The 21,413-nt window shown below is 37.9% G+C and overlaps 1 protein-coding gene and 1 pseudogene across 1 annotated transcript in view; both read right to left on the reverse strand.

Annotated features, from left to right (window-relative positions):
* The window catches only part of ADGRV1 (adhesion G protein-coupled receptor V1), a 549,981-nt gene that overhangs the window by 199,549 nt on the left and 329,019 nt on the right, over window positions 1-21,413 (reverse strand). The gene's annotated exons all lie outside the window — the stretch shown is intronic.
* Window positions 5,065-6,996, reverse strand: LOC122917608 (annotated as a pseudogene).

Here is a 21,413-nt window from a genome sequence, read left to right on the forward strand (position 1 = left end):
GATTTTATTTATTTATGACAAAGAGAGAGATACAAGTAGGCAGAGAGGCTGGCAGAGAGTGGGGGCGGGGAGGGGGGGAAAGCAGGCTCCCTGCTGATCAGAGAGCTGGATTCAGAAGCGGACTCCATCCCAGGACCCTGAGATCATGACTTGAGCTGAAGGCAGAGGCTTAACCCACTGAGCCACCCAGGTACCCCACCATTAAGTATTTCTATGTGCTGAATTGTGTCCCTTCAAATTCATACATTGAAATCCTAACCTCCAGTTACACAGAATATAACTGCATATGCAAACAAAGTCATTAAAGAGGTAATTAAATTAAAATTGTGGGCCATTATCCAATATGACTAAATTTCCTTATAAGAAGAGGAAATTTTGGATACACACAAGCACATGTGCAGGAGAAAAACCACATGTTTAAGGGAGAAGACAGCCATCTATACAGCAAGGAGTGAGGACTCAGTATGAAATCCACCCTCTCACCACCTAGATCTCAGATTTCTAGCTTTTAGAACTGTGAGAACAAATGTCTTATATAAGCCATACAGTCTGTGATATTTTGTTATGGTCGCCTTAGTAATTTAATACAAGTATGAGGCCAGTTACATAATTGTTTTTTGTAGATGCCATTATCAAGTTGAGAAAACTCCTATCTATTCCTGCTTGGTTGGGAGATTTTACCAGCAATGGATTTTGAATTTTGGCAAATGATCTTTCTCCACTGAAGTTACAAAAAATTCTTATTCCAGTTTTGCTTGCTAATATGATGCAGTAATTTGATTGATATTTGAATATTAAACCAACTTTTCCATTACTGGGATTTACAAATTTGTTGTGATGTACTGTCCTTTTGATTTGCTAAAACTATATTAAGAAATATATGCATCAGGGCGCATGAGGGACACTGATTGGTAGTTTTCTTGTCTCATTTTGGTATCAGGGTAATGCTGGTTTCAGTGAGTTGGTAAATATTTTCTCCTTTTCAATTTTCTGGAAGAACTTGTAAAGAATTTACACTTTCTTCTTTCTTAAGCCCACATTAGGACTATAGTTTTCTTAGGGGCAAAATTTTTAAATACATATTCAATTTTTAAAATATATAACAGAACTATTCAGATAACCTAATTCTCCCTAAATGAGTTTTGGTAATATGTGTCTTTTCAAGGAATTTGTCTATTTAACCAAATTTGGAAAATCTGTTGGTATAAAGCTTTTTTAAAATCATATTCCCTTATTATTCTCTTGAGATCTTTAGAATCTGTAGTGATGCAATTTCTCTTTTCCAACATACTGGTGATTCAGGTCTCCTCTCTTTTTCTTCTTGATCATCTGGCTCAAGGTTGATGATATTACTGATCTTCTTATCTTGGCTTCTCTATTGTTTTACTGTTTTCTATTTCAGTGATTTTTCCTTTTTCTTAATTATCGATTTCTCCTATGTATTTTTAATTTAAGAATTGGTTTTCTTTTTATGTAGTCTGCTTTTGAAACCTTACTTCTTTTTCTACTATAGGCATTTAGTTCTATAAACTTTCTTCTAACATTGCTTTAGCAGGATGCCTCAAATTTTGATACATTATTTCATTTTCATTCATTTATGAAATTCCCCTACTGATTTCATTTCTGACCTATGGATTATTTATAAATGTGCCAGTTTGTTTCCAAGTATTTGAGGATATGCCAGTGATCCTTCTGTTGATTTCTAGCTTAATTCTATTGTGGTCAAAAGATACATTCTTTAAGACTTTAATCATTTTTTTAAAAGAGTGTATTTATTTATTTGACAGACAGAGATCACAAGTAAGCAGAGAGGCAGGCAGAGAGAGAAGAAGGGAAGAAGGCACCCCGCTGAGCAGAGAGCCTGATATGGGGCTCAATCCCAGGACCCTGAGATCATGACCCGAGCCAAAGGCAGAGGCTTTAACCCACTGAGCCACCCAGGTGCCCCTGACTTTAATCATTTTTGAATTTACCAGTCTATGTTCTGTGTATACTTGATAAAAACATGTATTCTTCTATTGTTAGTTTGAGTACTTTATAAATCTCAATAGGTCAGGTTGGATGACAATTATTTTAAAATATTCTATATTCTAAGAAAAAACAACTCCCCTAAAATCTATGTTGTTACAGCTTTTCTGTTCTTTTTTAAAAAGTTTCTATCAATTACTGAAGAGATCTTTAAATTCCCAACTACAGTTGTGGATTTGTCAAGTTTTCCTTGTGGCTCGATAAATTTTGCATGCATATATATATACATACATATATGTATGTATACACACACACACACACACATATATATATATTTATAAAAAAGTATTTTATAAGAAAGAATATTTTAAAGTAGGCATGGAGCCCCAAAGCAGGGCTCGAACTCACAACCCTGAGATCAAGACCTAAGCTGAGACCAAGCATCAGATGCTTAACTGACTGAGCCACCCAGGTGGCCCTGCACGGCATATTTGGAAGCTTGGTTATTAAGTACCTGAATATTTAGGGTAATTATATCCTCTCAATAAACTGACCCCTTTATCGTTATGGAATGATCTTCCTTTTTTCTGGTATTACCTTGCTTTAAAATCTACTTTGATATTAATATAATCAATCCAATGTTTGTCAATCTTTTAACTTTTGACCTATAGCTGTCTTTATGTTTGAAGTGTGTTTCTTGTAGGCAGTGTATAGTGTCTTGCTTTTTTATTCAATTTGAAAATCTCCTTCTAAATGGCATAGACTATTTGCATTTAATCTGATTTTATATGCTGATTTTTAAGTCCAGTATCTTGCTGTTTGATTTTTTTTTTATTAGGGAGAATATTACGTTTATTTCAGTATTTCCATTGTATTTCCTCCAATTACATGCTGAATAGAGTGCTCTAATGCAACTGAAACCCCATGACAGAGTTTTTTGCTGTTTGATTTTTGTTACTTCTGTGAGAATTATCCGATAATTTCTTTTAGCTATTGTACAATTTAAGATGTTTTATTCAACTTTTATTCCTTTCTTTTTAGAGATGTACTTATTTATTCTAGAGTGGAAGAAAGGCAGATGGACAGGAAGAGAGAATCTCAAGCAGACTCTCCTTTGAGCACAGAGCCCAGACAAGGACTCTATCTCAAGACCCTGAGATCATGACCTGAGCCAAAACCAACAGTGGGACATTCAACCGACTGACCCACCCAGGAGCCCTAGCCTTTATTCTGAAAAATATTTCAGTTGACAGGTTTTTTTCTCCTTCAGTTAAACATGTTGCTCTACTATATACTCATTTACTTTATTTCTGACAAGAAATTTGCTGTAATTCTTATATTTCTTCCTCTGCACAGAATTCTTTCATTTTTGTTGTTTTAAAGATATTTCTCTATATGTTGCTTTTGCTCAATTTGATTATGATATACTTTTTGTATGGTTTCTTCATGTTCCTTCTGTTTGGGGCTTATTAAGCTTCTTGAATATGTGTGTTTAGAGTTTTTAAGAAATTTGGGAATTTTTAATTGTTAACTTTTTTTTTTAAGATTTTTATTTATTTGACAGACAGATCACAAGTAGGCACAGAGGCAGGCAGAGAGAGAGAGGAGGAGGAGGCAGGCTCCCTGCTGAGCAGAGAGCCCGATGTGAGGCTCGATCCCAGGACCCCGGGATCATGACCTGAGCCGAAGGCAGAGGCTTTAATCACTGAACCACCTAGGCACCCCTAATCGTTAACTTTTTAACATGCTTTTTCCCAGCCACTAAAATGCTCTCTCTCCAATCTTTCTGGCACAAGTACACATGAGATGCTTAATTTTCCCCCCACAGCTCACTGGTGCCCTGTTGATTTATTCTGATTTCCTCTTTTTTCATTTTAGAGTAATTGATACTGCTGTTTTCAAATCTGCTTATTTTTTCTTCCGTTATTTCTAATCTGCTACTACTCCCAACCAGGGTGCTTTTCTTCTCACACATTGCAGTTTTCATTTCTAAAAGTTTGATTTAGTTCATTTTGAATCTCTCCCATGTCTCTGCTTAACCTTCTGAATGCACAGAGTCAGCCATAATAAACGTACTGGGTGTCCTAGTCAGCCAATTCTAACATCTGCAAGACTTCTGTTATTAGTTGATTTATTGACTTAATCTCTTAATAATGCATCATATTTTCTTGCCCTTTATCATGTCTTACAGGATTTTTTTTTTTTAACTGAATGTCAAACACTGTGATTTTACCTCTTTGGGTATTGGACATTTGTTCTATATTTTTGAGCTTTGTCCTAGGATGCACATGGAAGAAGCAGTTTGGTCTTTCCGATTCTTGCTGTTAAGATGTGTTGGACAGGGCCTAGTGCTCAGGCCAATCATTCCACAAGGCCAAGGCCAAGGGCAGACATTTCTGTGTACTCTACCCAAGGGTTTGTGGATCTTGAGGTTTTTAGTTTAGTAGGGGGAAAAGACACTACTGATGGCTCTGTGTAAGCCCCTCCCATTATTCACCTTTGGCTTTTGCAGGACTCTCTAGCCTTGGATAGTTTCTTCACACACATGGGCTGGTCAGTACTCCGTGAAAACTAAGAACTCCATGCACATAACCAGGGTTCTTTCCCCTTCAGTATTCTGGCCTGCGAACTTCAGCACCTTGGTTTTCTCAGACTCTCATCTTGTCCCTTTAGTCCTTTGACTCTGCAGACTCCTCCTGGATTCCTCCTTTTTGTGGCAAAGCCTAGAAATTTTTATAAGGCAGTATTCCAGGGCAACTACTAATCTCACCCTGTTTGTTTCTTACACTTCAGGGACCCTTATCCTTCACTGCTTGAGGTCGAGCCTATTGAAATTGTTGTTTTGTATATTGTTCCGTTTTTCCATCTGTTTCAGATCTGAGGGCAAATCTGGTTCCTATTATTTCATCTCGTTTTGAAGCAGAATCTTGCCAGTATTAACACCTTTTAGATCCTGCTATTAATTTCCCTTTTTCCTGATGAAAATATTTACTATTATTATGGTGTTTTGTCTTGAACTTAACTGAACAGCACCTGAATCTAAATTATCCACTTACTCTATTTTGTGAAAAAAAAATTTTTTTTTTAACGGTGAAGTAAAGAAAAGGGTGGAATTTAATCTTTATTTACAGGACACTGCAAGAGAGGAGAGTCCACATAGAAATAAGAAACCCACTGGCAGGAGGAGCTTCATACAGTTTTTACAGTTTGGAACTGGTCAGGTAGAGTTTTGTTGTAAAAAGTGCTACAATAACAAAACACATTTAAAAAGAGTTCTTAGTAGAGAAACAGTAAGACAAACTTCTACCAAACAAAGCACACCACAAACAACTTTCTGCGTCGGCTGTACAAGCTAAAAGTTAAAGGTCCCAGCAGTGCCATCCTGAACCTGGAACGTATAGCCTTCAGAGGTAGTTTCTGGCACAACATTCTGATCTTCCTCTTCCTCTACAGAGAAATACTTCTCAATCAAGTTTAATGAAGCTTTGTACACAGACTCATTTTCATGGTTTTGTAGAGCCTCGATTTTGTCTAAACCTCCACATTCTTCAATCATTATACTAAGTTTCTCAGTTTCACCTAGTTTCTCAGCAGCCTGAAAGATGTTGGAAATGGCATCCAAAATGACCAGAATAATTTTGGTATCCTTCGCGGTTAAGAGGTTCATCAATGGTTCTATTATGCCACAATGGACGAGGTATACAATCTGTTCAACTGTCCCACCACTTGTATAGTTGGTCACAGCCCAGACAGCTTCCTTTTGTGTCTTAAAGTCTGTCTTAGAGAGAACACAAACGAGGAACGGGACTAATCCATGATTCACAACTTGCTGTATCTGGTCCTGGCGGCCAGCTGTGATGTTTGACATCGTCCACGTGGCTTCCTTCTGAATATTAGTTTTGGGGTTCATTAGCAGGCTGGGAAAGATAGCAAGCGCTCCTGCGTCTATTACAACCTGAGTCTGTTCATCTGTCCCAGTGACAATATTTCCTATGGCTCTTAGCGCAGGAGTCACAATGGGCAATTCAGTAGCTCCTAGAAGCTTCACAAGCTGGGACACAACTCCTGTTTTCATGACCATTTCAATCCGTTCGTTTGGACCATCCATCAGGTAGGAGATGGCCCAGCAGGTATCTGCCAAGACCTCTGGATCATCGTGATGCAGGAGACGAACTAAGGTAGGAAGAATCTGCTCGACGGCATCTAGCGGGGGTGCGGGGTTCTTGTTGCCACAGTTTGAAAGTGTCCAAGTAAGGTTACGTAAGTAGCCACATGCTAACAATGACATATCAGGAACTGCGAGGAGAGCCAGAAGCAGATCAACTGCACCATACTTGATAACCAAGTCTCAAAAACCGGAACCATCCCCTGCAATGTTTCCTAGAGCCCACACAGCCTGTTTGCTGATGTGGGCGTGGGAAGATGCCAACAGGGAAATGAACGCTGGGATTGTGCCTCCATCGACCACAGCCTTGGTCTGTTCTGAGGTCCCAGAAGCAATGTTGGTGAGAGCCCAAGTGGATTCAAACTGAATGGGACTACAATCAGTTCTGCCCAAGAAGGACACAAATTTTGGAATCAAACCAGCCCGGATTATGTTGTCTATGGGGGGCTGCTTTTCCCGAGAAAGCAGTTTCCTAGCAACTTGAGTAGCCTGGAGCTGGCTTTCCAAATTGTTGCTATTTATGCCCTTGACAATGTCATCAACTGACCAATTTACAGTGCCCTGGTTGTTGCGGTTTTCCTGCAGTGGAGAGGTAGCATCATCGGGAAACGAGCTTACGTTTCTCCTTTTCAGCATCTGGTCATCCTTCTTCGCTTTCCTCAGCTCCACATTAACTTCTATTCGACGCCGCCTCATTTCTGTACTGTCTTTCCCCTTGCTCTTGAATCTGTTAAGGCGGGCATCTGGTGAATTAGCATTCTCGTTGGTGGACATGGTTATGAGACAAAGGGAGAAAGCTACACGGCCGGCTCAGGCTTCCACGGGAGGCGGTCCGGGACGCGCAGGCTGCAGGTCAGCTGCCCTCAAAATGTCCACCACGGATCACCCCAAAGACGGTGTGCTATTTTGTGAATTTTTATACCTCACATTTTCTAATCCACTTAGCATCACCTGATCAAAAAAGTTTTTTTACTCACTTCTTCCCAAGTTAATTGATGATTAAGCTATTTTAAACAATTGCTTCAATAACAAAAGTAAGATATTTTAATTAAAAAAAAAATCGGGGCACCTGGGTGGCTCAGTGGGTTAAGCCTCTCTCTCTGCCTTCCACTCAGGTCATGATCCCAGGGTCCTGGGATCGAGCTCCGCATCAGGTTTTCTGCTCAGTAGGGAGCCTGCTTCCCTTCCTCTCTCTCTGCCTGCCTCTGCCTACTTGTGATCTCTGTCTGTCAAATAAATAAATAAAAATCTTTTAAAAAATCACGAAATGCTGAGCACTAAATTATTTCTGCTACTTGTTAATCATTTATGTCTGCAAAATCCCCTTCATTAGAATGCTGTGTATAACATTAATCTGATGCTAAAGACAAAGAGACCTTTGCATGCCGCTGATGTATTGGCTATTACCAATGTGGCAATGCCAATGATAATGGAATATTCACAAAGTATAATGACATTTCTATGACTAATACATTCTGGTGAGAGCCTCTCCTTTGTTTAACTTTTAATCAACGTTATCTGTATAACTTTTAAAATTTTGAAGAAACATTTAAAAACTATTTGAAGAACTTTAACAAAGAAAACAAAGTTCATTCTATTGAACAAAGTTCAAGAGAACTTAGGGATCATAGTTAATTCCTTGTGCAATAACGTAGAAACCAGAAATGGAAAAGTAACTGTAAGGAAAAATTATCAATTTTTTTTAAATTGGTGTGCTCAATATAGATGGCCTATAGCATGTCCCTATAAACAAAACACTTGAAATAATGCCATACTTAATTTCTTTTTCATTACCTTGCATCATGTGGTATGTTTATTATTAGCCATTCCCCAGCCCACCCCACCCACCGCCCCAGCCTAGGCTAGCGTCTTTTTCATTGATATGTCTACTTCAGACTTTAAGGGAATATTTAAATATCAGAAGTATTCTGTCAATGCCAAATCTGAATTTTCACTATTATCAAAAGCATTGTACTTAACATTATAACTATTTTCACTGATTTTAGACAGCCATTCCTTTTTTTCCACATTGACTAGAACATTTTAAATATTTTTAGATGACCTTCCTATGGTCTTCAGGTCACAGAACATAAAATCTATTATGCTCACATTCACAGCTAGCTTTCTTTCTTTTTCCTTCCTCCTTCCCTTCTCATACAAATCCTGACTCTCTGTATTTTATTCTTACTTTGTTATATAAATGTATAGAATCAAAGACCCTTGAATACTAAATTAAATATGCCTCTGAATGTCTTGGGTGTGTCAGGGAGGTGTTTAATGCAATGAAATAGTTTCTGGCAACTCGTGAATGTCAGAAACTGGTCTGAACAGGTTTTTACAATTATTACTTTTTTATTGTTGTCATAGTGAAAATACAGTACCAAAATCAATCAACATTTACAGTTTTCTAATGGCACATTGTGTATATGCACTATCTTTAGTATATCCTTGTGCCTGTTACTGTAAATAACATAGGACTCGCAGATCATGACACATACTGTTTTCTTATCACATCTAATAATTAAAATATACAAACGCATGCCTTTCAGTAAATCAGAAGCTATCACTCAGTCAGAAGCAGATGGAGATTGGGAGTCTCCACTTAGATTGCCCATGCATATAGTCAGATTAAGTTATTTGTTTTACTATAAGACTTCAGTCAGTCAATCAATGGCAAGTATCACTAAGGAAAAAACAAAAAACAAAAAACCAAACCTTATACACACCACAATTTTTGTCGTACCTCATTTTTGGTAAAATAGACTACATGGGATATCTGCCCTCACAGATAAAGACTTTTTAAAAGGCCATTCTTCAAGAAACAATGGTAGAATTTGCCAAAAAACAAAACAAACAAAAAAACCAACTCAGCCCCTATTTCAGAATTTTTTAGAGGTATTTTACGTGTTTTTATTTCTTCTCTTTTCTTTAAAAGGTAATTTTCTGAGAAAGAGACCTTTATGAGTCATGCATCATTACCACCAAGACTAGTCTTCTTTATCTGGTATAGAGCCAAAAAGGCACTAACTTATTTATATCAGCAACAGTCACAATAATAATAATAATTACCATTTAATGAGTGGTTATTAAGTGCCAGGTACTACACTAAATGCCCTACAAGACATTATTTCATCTTACCCTAAATAACCCATGCAATTTAGAGAACACTGCCTCCATTTTATAGATGAGGAAACTGAAGCTTAATAAATGTTTTTTAAAAAAAAAAGGCTTAGAGAAGTTCTATATTTTTCATAGGTTTTTACACAATACATGGATATTTAATATATTCCATTAACATTAAAAATCAACTTCAGCTTAACATTTAGTTACCTCAGTATTTGTTTTAATATATGAAGGACGTTTAAATATTATTGATAATTATTTAATCAGTCCATTGACATAGCTAAAATTAAATAAACATAGCAGAAACTTGATTCACAATGAGAAAAACCAAACATTTCTAGAGGCCTTTAAAACTTTTTTTTAAGATTTTATTTATTTATTTGTGTGTGAAAGAGAGAGAGAGTACACAAATGGGGACAGATTGCATAAGCGGCAGGCAGAGGAAGAAGCAGGCTCCCCACCAAGCAGGAAACCCAATGTGGGACTCAATCCCAGGACCTTGGGATCATAACCTGAGCTGAAGGCAGATGCTCAACTGACTGAGCCACCCAGGCATCCCTCTAGATGTCTTTAAAGAAAAAAGCTTTCACTGTCATTTAGGTTTTTAAGGAATAAAAAATGAAATAAATTCCCTACAGCCATTATCCTACTCATTCTCTGTTAGTAATTCTTTGTACCATTCCTCCTTTTAAAAGTATACCACAAAATTATAAGAATTACTAGAGAAAGAGCACAAGCAGGGGGAGCAGCAGAGGGACAGGGAGAAGCAGACTCCCTACTGAGCAGGGAGCCCAATGCAGGGCTTGATCCAAGCACTGTGGGTCCATGACCTGAGCTGAAGGCAGACGCTAAATAAACTGAGCCACCCCAGGGTCCCTAAATTTTTGTTTTAATTCTAGTATAGTTAGCGTACAGTGTTATATTTGTTTCAGGTATACACTATAATGATTCAACAATTTTATACAATATTCAGTGCTCATCACGATAAGTGTACTCTTGAATCCCCATCACCTATTTCACCCATTTTCCTGCCCACTTCCCCTCTGGCAATCAGCAGCTATCCTTTGACTGTTTGTTTTCTTCCTTTGTTTGTTTTTTTGTTTCTTAAACTCTACGTATAAATGAAATCTTATGGTATTTGTCTTTCTGTGATTCACTTAGATCCATCCCTGTTGTTGCAAAGGGCAGGGCTCACATCTTGTTTATTGAGGTATGTCTAACAATACATTGGCTAGAACCTAGTGAGAGTCTAATAAGTATTTGTTGAATATCGATTGCTGAATTTAAAGAAATACCATTTATTATTTAAATTAATAATTTATTACTTATGAACAATACATTTACAAATAATATTTATTACTTAGTTTAAATAAATATTTTGAACTTATTACTTGCAGGGTACCAATTCATTTGGAAATGTTTACAGATCTGTGATTTAGAAACTAAATTTGAATTGGAGACCTTTTCATTTTATTGCTTGCACCATTAAACGTTATTTGTTTAGCTTTTTAAGTCAACTGCAATCATGATTTCTAATAAAACAAATTACATTAACATGCAAAATGCTCATTTTTATGAGTAAATAGTGGCAAAAATAAAATTTGTTACTAGGCTCTATTTGAGATAAATAATGATCAGATGGTATTAAATTTAAAACTTAAACAAGACCAATTATGATTATGTGAATTAATCAGAGATACATACTCAGGTATAACTGTTCCCTACAAGACTCTACATGGAAATTTGCTCCCCACCACTGAAAGTACTTCTAGTGTTTTCTGTTTAGTAACCTAGCCAGTTAATCAAGCCCTTGAGTTTATTGTTTTTTTTTTTTCATCCTGTGCATTTAGTTCTCAAATTCTATCAGCTATGCTTTTAAATACCTCTTGAATATGTCAATCCCTCCTCCCTTTCCATGATTCTCCCCCATCTGGACTACTACTTCTCCACAGAGAAGAGTATGGTGTAATCACCTTCATATGTAGAAATACACCACATTTTCCACTGAAGTGACTACCACACTTCAATGAATATATTCTCCAACATTCATGCAGAAACATTCAATTATTAAAATGCTGATAGGAATCATGGATCAAACATTGTACAAAGTTTGTGTTTAGCAATGTTATTCTGGAAATGGTTAACCAAACATGAATAAAAGCATCTCTTCTCAGTTCAAGAAACTTCACATCAGAGCACCATGTACTCTACAGAGTCACTTCCAAAGAGTCAATGGAATACAATCTATTTTAAAATCAGAGGATAGGGCTGATTGAAAGCTAATGTACCTTTCTATACTGCTCTAAAATCACGATTTTTTTCAGCTTCCTTCTGACTTTTCATTCAAAATCATCTCAGAACACATGTGTGAGACTCTAAACCAAGTCTACCCATTATGTGTAAGGGTACCCCATTATGAAGAGAGCCTCTAGAGTTTCCCGGTGGCAGGGAAAACCATGTCCCTTTTCTTATCTTCACCTGTGCTCATGACCAAAGTCCTCTTCTTGGTTGGGAAGATGGGAAATAAAAGGGCATGGCTGATACCTGGCTCCTCTCCTTCCAACTTCCCAGTCATTGGGGGTTTAATTTTCCTCTAATCCTACAACAGTGATTAATTTAGAACACTAAAGAAAAAAAAAAAAGAAAGAAAAATTTGTCTTTGGAATAGGAGAAAATTCAGTTCATTGGCCAGGAAGTGCCTTGTACTATTTTGCTTTTTATCTTCAGCATAGACACAGGGCCTGGATTAAAATGTATCTATTGAATTGAAGTCTTTTGATTTACTCATTTATTTATTCTAAAGATTTTATTTATTTATTTGACAGGGAGAGAGATCACAAGTAGGCAGAGAGGCAGGCAGAGAGAGAGGAAGGGAAGCAGGCTCCCTGCCGAGCAGAGAGCCCGAGGCGGGACTCGATCCCACCACCCTGAGATCATGACCTGAGCCGAAGGCAGAGGCTTTAACCCACTGAGCCACCCAGGGACCCTGATTTATTTTTTCTTAAGTTTTTATTTATTTATTTGAGAGAGAGAGAGAGAGTGCATGAGAGAGAGAACACGAGTAGGGTGGGAGAGGGATAGAGAGGGAGAAGCAGTCTCCCCGTTGAGCAGGGAGCCCAACTCGGAGCTTGATCCCAGGACCCTAGGATCATGAAGTTATCTGATTTTTTAAAAAAGTTTTAACTTGGGGCAACTGGGTGGTTCACTGGGTTAAGCCTCTGTCTTCAGCTCAGGTCATGATCTCAGAGTCCTAGGATCGAGCCCCACATCGGGCTCTCTGCTTGGCAGGGAGTCTGCTTCTCCCTCTATCTCTGCCTGCCTCTCTGCCTGCTTGTGATCTCTCTCTGTGTTAAATAAATAAATAAAATCTTTAAAAAAAAAGTTTAACTTAAGTATAGTTGACATATGATTTTTAACTGACACCAAAACTATGACTATTTTGGTGATATTTCTAGCAAAATAAAAAATGCTTGTTAATAGCTTTTTTAATCACTGATAGCAACAGCCTAAAAATATTAGTATACTCAGTTATTTACCATTTTTATCACAAAGTTATGTTACTTTTTAATTATAAGTGCTCAGGAATTTTAGAACTGCATTTTTTAGAATTGCATTTTTTTTAAAACAAACATTCTAAAATTTAATGCAAACAAAATCATGTTTTAATTTTTTTTAAAAGCCCATTTTCTCAGTAATAGAATTAAACAGACTTTCTTTCTGATGGAATTTGAAGTTCCCAAACAGTATGTTTCAGCAACACTCAAGTATTAAGTGTCAAGACTAACGACTAATTTGTAATTGTTTTCCAGTTAAATAATTTAAACCGATAAATTAACTTCCATGAGAAATAATTATCCCACTTCTTTTTAAATTAAAAAAGAAATGAATTATATTATATTCCTATGAAATAAAATTGTTTGAAGTTTAAAAAGGTCTTTACAGCATCAATCTCTCTGAAGGTAACAGTGAACAGTGCTTGAAGTACATTTAGATTTTGTGTCTAGTTTTCATAATATTCAGTGTATTTATAACGTAACCCAGAATGAATGTTCCCTACACTTAAAACACAATCAGAGTATTTAATCTGGTTGTCCCTTTTATAATTCTCTCTTTAATATTAGGCAAATGAATTGTTATTTCAGGGTCATGTGGTTTTTTTTCCCCCCTCCTTTCCCTTCAAGTAGAACCCTAAATAAAAGACAAACTGTAATTGCAATTTTTAAAAAATCTCATGGAAGCAGGGGTGCCTGGGTGGCTCAGGGGGTTGAGCCTCTGTCATGATCTCAGGTCATGATCTCAGGGTCCTGGGATCAAGCCCCACATCAGGCTCTCTGCTCAGCGGGGAGCCTGCTTCCCCCTCTCTCTCTGCTGCCTCTCTGCCTACTTGTGATGTCTCTCTCTCTCTCTGTTAAATAAATAAATAAAATCTTTAAAAAAATAAAAAATCTCATGGAAGTAAATGCATACTGCACTGATTCGCAGACTGAATTGGTGTCACCCAGCATCAAGAGAAAGGCCAGAATCACGTATTATTCGCACTGTGAAATACCTCAAGAACCAGCAGTTTCAACCCCATCTTTTTACCAATGAAGAAAATTTGCCCCCAGGGGAAAAAGGTTATTTAATTCACTGAATAAATAGTTATGATTTGCAGGGCGCCTGGGTGGCTCAATAGGTTAAGCCTCTGCCTTCGGCTCAGGTCATGATCTCAGAGTCCTGAAATCCAGCCCTACATTGGGCTCTCTGCTCGGCAGGGAGCCAGCTTCCCTCTCTCTCTGTCTCTGCCTGCCTCTCTGCCTACTTGTGATCTCTGTCTGACAAATAAATAAATAAATAAATAAATCTTTAAAAAAATAGTTATGATTTGCTTTTAGGTGTCAACCATGACCCAGGTACAGACAGCAGGTAGAAACAAATAAAACAGACTTAATGCCTGCCCTTACAGCATTTCCATGTCAAGACAATAAATCAAAAAATGAACCTATAACTACAAATATGGTCAGTACAATGGAAGAGAGAGTCAAAGAGGGGCCTTGTAATGGTTGAATAGTATCACCCCAAAATTCATGTCAACCTGAACCTCCTGCCAACCTGAATAAAGTTGACTTTATTTGGAAGCAGGGTCTTTGCAGGTGTCATCAGTTTAGATGAGATCACACCAGCTTAGGGCAGACCCTGAATCCCATGACTGGTGTTCTTATAAGAACCCCACAGATGCACACACAAGGCAGCAGGCCATGGTGATGACAGAAGCAGAGACTGGATTAATGTAGCTGCCATCCAAGGAATACCATGGACTGCTGGCACCCAACAAAAATGAGGAAAGAGCAAAGGAGGACTCTTCTCTAGAGCCTTTGGAGGGAGCATGACACCACCGATACCTTGATTTCAGACATCTAGTTTCTAGAACCACGAGAGACTAAATTTCTCTTGTTTTAAGTGGTCCAGTTTGTGGTACTTAGTTACAGCATGCTGGGCTTCCTTTAGAGGGGAAGATCACAGGAGGCTGCTCTGAAAAGGTGACATTTTAGCTGTCATCTTAAGGACAAGGAAGTGACAGTCAGCAAGTAGGAGAAAAAGAGTTTTGCAGGCCAAAGGAATATAGTATGTACCATGGCCCCAGAATGGGAATGAGTTGGCCAGGTTCAAGAAACCTAGGATTTGTCCAAGGTCCTAAGGCCAGGAAGTACAGAATAGGTCTAGGTCTTCTAACTTGAAAACCAGGGATTAAAGCTTCGATAGCACAACTAGATCTCAGGAGATCCTCACAACAACCAACCAACCAACTCACCCACCCATACATCCCTCACTGTTCTTGGTGATTAAGAGTGAAATGTGGTTATAGGTAGACAGCAAAGATACTGCTGACAAAGGACACTTTTATGAGTGACAGGAGAAGGCCAGTTTTGAAGAGTTACTCTACAGTTTTCCCTCCTACCCAAAGCACCCTATAGAAGTATGTGAGGACCAGCTCAGTCAGTCTCCAAGTCTTGGGGACCATATATAGCTCCTAGTTGGAGAAGTTACATAAAAGGCTTTTTTGACACTGTAGATACTGCCCATTCAAAATCACCTATGGGCAACAACTGTGACAATCTTCCTAAAATACTCATCAGCTCTGTGGCCTGACCAACAGGCTGCAAGGCTATTTTTCCTACACAAATTGTAGATATAGTTTCGCAGCTTCCAGATAAGTTTTGTTATGTCTACTTAGTGCCTTAAAAATGCAGATATGTCACACAATTCTTCGGGTATTTAATTTTTCTTTTTTAAAAAATATTTATTGGGTGGCTCAGTTGGTTGGACGACTGCCTTCGGCTCAGGGCGTGATCCTGGAGTCCCGGGATCGAGTCCCACATCAGGCTCCCAGCTCCATGGGGAGTCTGCTTCGCTCTCTGACCTTCTCCTCGCTCATGCTCTCTCTCACTGTCTCTCTCTCTCTCAAATAAATAAATAAAATCTTTAAAAAAAAAATTTATTTATTTGACTCAGAAAGAGAGAGAGCAGTGGGGAATGAAGAGGGAGAAGCAGGCTTCCTGCTGAGCAGGAAGCTCCTCGGGTCATGATCCCAGGACCCTAGGATCATGACCCGAGCGGAAGGCAGATGCCTAACGAGTAAACCAACCAGGCGCCCCCTTGATTTTTCTTAAAAATATGTCCTTGCCATAGGGAATGACTAGTCAGAGTTGGAAAGTAGCTTCTACTTAGAAGGGACACACATATCTTCTACTTAGAAGGGACACACATTAGAAGGGACACACCTATCTGCCAGTCCCTCAAATCTCACTTAAATAACTTGTCTGGCCTCTTTTGGGCATTTGGGTTTGTGAGTATTTATTGATAAGGAATAGCTTTACAATCTCTAACCCAAGCCCACTTAAACCTTTCACTCCTCAATCTTCTATAAATATCTCATGTTCATTTCCCCTCACCTTTCTTTTATTCACTTCTACCACTCCTCCAGGGAACAACCCATGTGACAGCCCTTCCTCCAAATACGCCTGGTCTATTGTTTTTCCAGAACCAACTCCTTATTGTGTTTGCTACTTAGATTATTCTTAATTGAATGCTGCCTCACCTTGTTATAGTTAACACTCGAGTACATATGTTTAGCCAATTACTGTACTGTCAGGAACTTCTCTGCTATCATATTACCACTTAGAGCTACAATACACAAGGTTGGCTTTCATAACATGTTTCCTAACATAGTAAGTGAATGGTGTCAATGAGTCATCACCAAAGAAAGGATGGCTAGTTCATCATTCTAATTATTTTCTTTTGAATTAGCTTAGCTAGGCCTTTTTGCTACACTCCGTTATTTCTAGAGGGTTCCTTACTCAATATCTACCAAAGATGAGGAGAATAAATAAAGGTATGGTTTTCTTCTAAATTGCTCTAATATAAGGCTTTGTGAGAAAGAAGATTAAAATCAATGGCTAAAATAAGATTATTAGATTACCCAGACTTTCTGTGATAACAGTCACCATGGAAAATCTAAAATCAACTGAATCACCAGATTTTGACTTCCAAAATCATTAAATAATATTTATGAGTTAAAACCTAGATGGTTTCCGTAAATGTAATGTCAAAATACAATATCAAGCTGTGGGCTTTATATCATATTCATTTGAATTTAGACTGTCTCTATTCTGCATAAAAGTCCGCTCAGAAGTTGAATCTTTAAATTCCTCAGGATACCTCTATGGCTGAGACTCTGGGTTAGATAGCTCTCCCAGATCTGTCTCCAACCCCTGTAATTTCAGCTGGGGGACTGGGTTGGCAGTGACTCTTAGAGTGGAAACCATCTAGCAAGTTGTAAATGATTTTGGATTGCTGCCTAGTCATAGTAAAACCCAAAATTAATGAGACAGAACTGATTTGAGAATCATGAGTTTGAAATATACCAGAAGGCTCACATCCATTCTCCTGCCCACTCAATTTAACTCATTCCTGAAAGTCATTCTTATTTTTGTATCACTATTTGCATTATAAATTTTCACAAGATTGATCATTTAATATTAACCAATTTCATTTTCTTTTACCTAAGAAAATCTTAAGTGACTTAAATCCTCACAAGGATTATAAGTGATTTCCTGCTTCTGTTGATGTAGAGCAAACATACGTACCTAATGCATATTCTACAATATTATAATTAGACATCATTTTGAAGTATAGTTTTATTTGCTTTTGATGGTGATATCTGCTTATAATATTTAAAAGAAATGTTTTTATCTGGCATGAACTTATTAGGAAACAGGTTTTGTTTAAACTTTATTTTTTTTCTTAAGAAATATTCAAAACAAAAAGTGCTATTTTACAAGAATTCACATTCTTCTCTGAAAAGGAGGGAAAAAAAGGCAAATCCCAGGAGAAAAAAATGTAGAAAGCTCTGCTATAGTACAAACAGCTATTTCTGTGTTTCACAGAAGAGTAAGAAGTTTGTGAGGCCATCACGCCCATAACCACGCATTCAAATGAGAGTCTCTAAACAGCCTTACAATGAGCCTCTGAAACGAGGAATTGGCTGAACATAATTCCCTTTCCCAGTGCTCCTCCTCTCTTCTGGTCCCACCTCTCCTCTCCCTGTCAGTTCTAACTAGCGCCGGTTCAAACTGGCTGGCTCCAGTGTGTGCAGCATCCTTCCTCTCTTTCTCTAGGCTTTTGTTCCAGTTACAACAGAGCATGGCTTTTTGCTTCCACGTAGCTTGTCCAATTAACCCACAGACTGAAAAACATCATGGCGTATCATTCAATAACCTATTAATGGTATGATTGTCCGAAGAGATCCCATTAACCTGAAGCAAATACAACTGCATGTGTACTATTTATCATCACATATATTTGTATTTTGCCTATTCTCCTGGTTCTGCTAGTTCAATAGCTTTTATCCATTGGCTAATCATAAGTCATTCTGTATAATTGTTCTGTTTGCTCTTTATAAAGTCCTACAGAAATATTTAAATAAAGCATTTGAAATGAATCCAAGGAAAGTTCATTCAAATATCCTAACTTTTTCTGCTTTCCCACTGGACAGACAGGAAGAGTAAACAGAAAGTCCTGAGTCACATAACAAAGGGAAAACCGGAAAATGTCTCTGATGCGGTGGTGTTATTTTAAACAATGCACTGCTTTTAGAATCAATTATTTTAAGTACTGAATATGTCCCTTCTGTAACAGTACCTTTGGGAAGGAAAACTATTTCAAAGCAACTTTTGTTTCCAGAATAAGTATATGTCATTACCAAAATTCAAAGGAAACAAAAGCAAATGAAAGCATAGAAATATTATATATTCTGATGAAATAAAAATTAACATTATTTAGTTATACCAAATAGCCACCACATCGCATATCAAGTACAGTTACCCTGCTTGGGTTGAGGACTAATATACCAACCTGTTCTGAGTGCAGCATTGGCCTCAGGCTTCCGTATTTCCAGGCCTATGCATGCGTGCATGTATGTATGCTGTGAGGGTGTAAGAGGAACAGAGAAAAGATGAGGCCAAGGGGATAGGGTCAATGACCCTTTGATTCTTTCACTCAAGGCTTTAGAACCCCCTCAGATGCTAACATATGCTTGAAAAATCTAATGTGATCCACCAAACGACACCGGCCAAGAGAACGGAACTTGGCCAAACAGCAGGCATCACACACTGGAAAGTGAACTTTTGTCTGCACATGTGTTTTCTTTGGCCAGTTCAGTGTTTTTGATAATTTGAATGAGAGAGCCCCTAGGCAGGGCATGTACTCCTTATGTCCCCATCTGTCACCATTCCACATTACTTTACACTTGTTTTCATTCATACATTTATGGGGTGACTGGCCCCTGAAGGCCTCTGAGTTTGTGAATTACCTCAGAAGCCAAGTCCTAAAACTTGACATCTCCACTGGCTACCTTCTGAAGCCCGTCTCCAAGCTCTTGACATGGGTTTCTCTCTCTATCTTAGGAATTCTGACTCAGAAGCCCATTCACTGTACCAACAGACTTGGCAGAGTGTACAGATCCCAGTCTTGTCTATTCCCAGAGTATATGCTTACAATTAAACAGAACATTGCACTAAAATTCAGCCAACTCACCTAGGTATCATCCCTTTGCCAGTAATGGACAAACTTGAAATAAGGAATGTCATCGAAATCATGCATGACTCGTAAATTCAGAGTAAATGCCAAATACACTGTGCCTTCTGATTTTGGATTCTTAGAACAAACTAAAAGAACAACAGAGTTGATGTATCTTCCTTTTGTGATATACCACATACAGATACACACACACACTGAGTGTGCTCCTAAAGCCACTCATATTTTGGAGACGACAGAATCACATTTATACCCAAGTCCAGTCAGTACAGTGGAAGATTCTGATCCTATTCACATTGCTTCTATGAAGTAAATGCAGTTCTTTAGCTTTTCTGCTAGTCTGCAATAAATGCTAGGAGCTAGTTACAGGAATAGTTCTTAAGGAGAAAAGAAGTCAGCAATGCCATTTTGAAGGCCTAAAGTAAATGAAAATACCAAGCTGTATGTTTGAGAAATAGGTTATATCTGATCTTCATGAAGAGATGAAGTAAGGTAAGAATGACAGGATCGGGTGCCTGGGTGGCTAAGTTGGTTAAGCAAATGCTTTCCGCTCAAGTCATGATCCCGGAGTCCCTGGATTGAGTCCCCGTATTGGGCTCCCAGCTCAGCAGGGAGTCTGCTTCTTCCTCTGACCTTCCCCCATCTCAGGCTCTCTCTCTCTCAAATAAATAAACAAAATCTTAAAAAAAAAAAAAAAAGAATGACAGGCTCTCTTGTCTCTATGGGGAACTCTAAAATAGCATCAATGTTGAAGGGTAAGGTAAATATGTCCAATCTTTCTTGAGCTCTCTGAAAAAACATAATTTTCTGCTTTTCACGAGGCCACACAGAAATGGTCTAACTTACTGGGCTTTTGTAAGGATCACATGATATTCCAGTGAGAAAGTTGTTTAAAAACCTGGAAATCATCATTCGAATGTTAGATATGATATTTTAAAACCAAGTGAAAGGAAATGCTATTCTTCTACCTGTGGAGCACAGGATCTCAATTTCCTAGGAAAAGTTGCTCATCAATTCTAAGTATTATTACAAGGTGAACTAGAGAGATTTTTTTTCCCTCTAAATTATTGTCAGTTTTCTCCACATGTACTTTCAGAATACTTTATACCTTTGTCCTTTAGAGTAATTCATTCACAATAACATTAATCCACAATATCTCCACAAGGCAGGAAGAAATTCAAATTGCATGGAAAGTAAGCAGTGAGCCTAGAATGGAATTCACATTTCCTGACCTCCTAGTTAGTGTTCCATTTATTAGGTCCTGGTATGTGAATAATGAACTCAAACTAACCTAATCATCATTGCTCAAAACTTCATTAATCACAGCAGAAAATCAGAGGAAAATGAGTAAGTCAATGAAAACTAATACCCTACAATTGCTTTTAAGTTCATTCCTCACACAGCTAGTAATCAATGAAACTCTGACCCGTATCTTGTACCTCACCAAAAACGGGCCTGTACTTTGACTACTGTGTTTTAAAACATAACTCCAAGGCTTACCCTGACAATATGTTTCTTTTATTGTCTTGATTTAACTTTGTTTTCCAAGCTGGAAGATCTGAATTTGATTTTCTAAAAATGGCACATTTGATTTAAAGAGAAATAAAGTAGATTATCAATCTTCTAGATTAATTTTACATCCATAGCTTTGGCCTTAGAGTCACTGATAATCTTCTACTAGTATAGATTTACTCTCTTACAGAAACACACACACACACACACACACAGGTATACAGAGTGTTTCTTATATCAGTGTCCTAGGTATGTGCCATAGAGAATAAAGGTGGGTTCTTCAAGACACAGATTCTGAGTTGAAGATATATTATTAAAGTGAATTTTGAATCATCTACTGTACTTCCCCTACCAGGGGTACATACCCAATCTCAGAATTGTAACTTTGCCTGGTGTTCAGTGATTAGTAAAAACCCTGCTTGATCACAGCTATTACTGACAATAAACTGGAATGTAGGCTCAAGGGAGGTAGAAGTGTTAGATGACTTGTCTCCTGTTGTATACCCACATTTTGTGCACAGAAGACTAGCCGGCATATAACAAATGCTCACTAAAATATTTGTTGAGTGAA

Source organism: Neovison vison, chromosome 1, assembly GCF_020171115.1.
Source record: "Neovison vison isolate M4711 chromosome 1, ASM_NN_V1, whole genome shotgun sequence".
Taxonomy (NCBI): Eukaryota; Metazoa; Chordata; class Mammalia; order Carnivora; family Mustelidae; genus Neogale; species Neogale vison.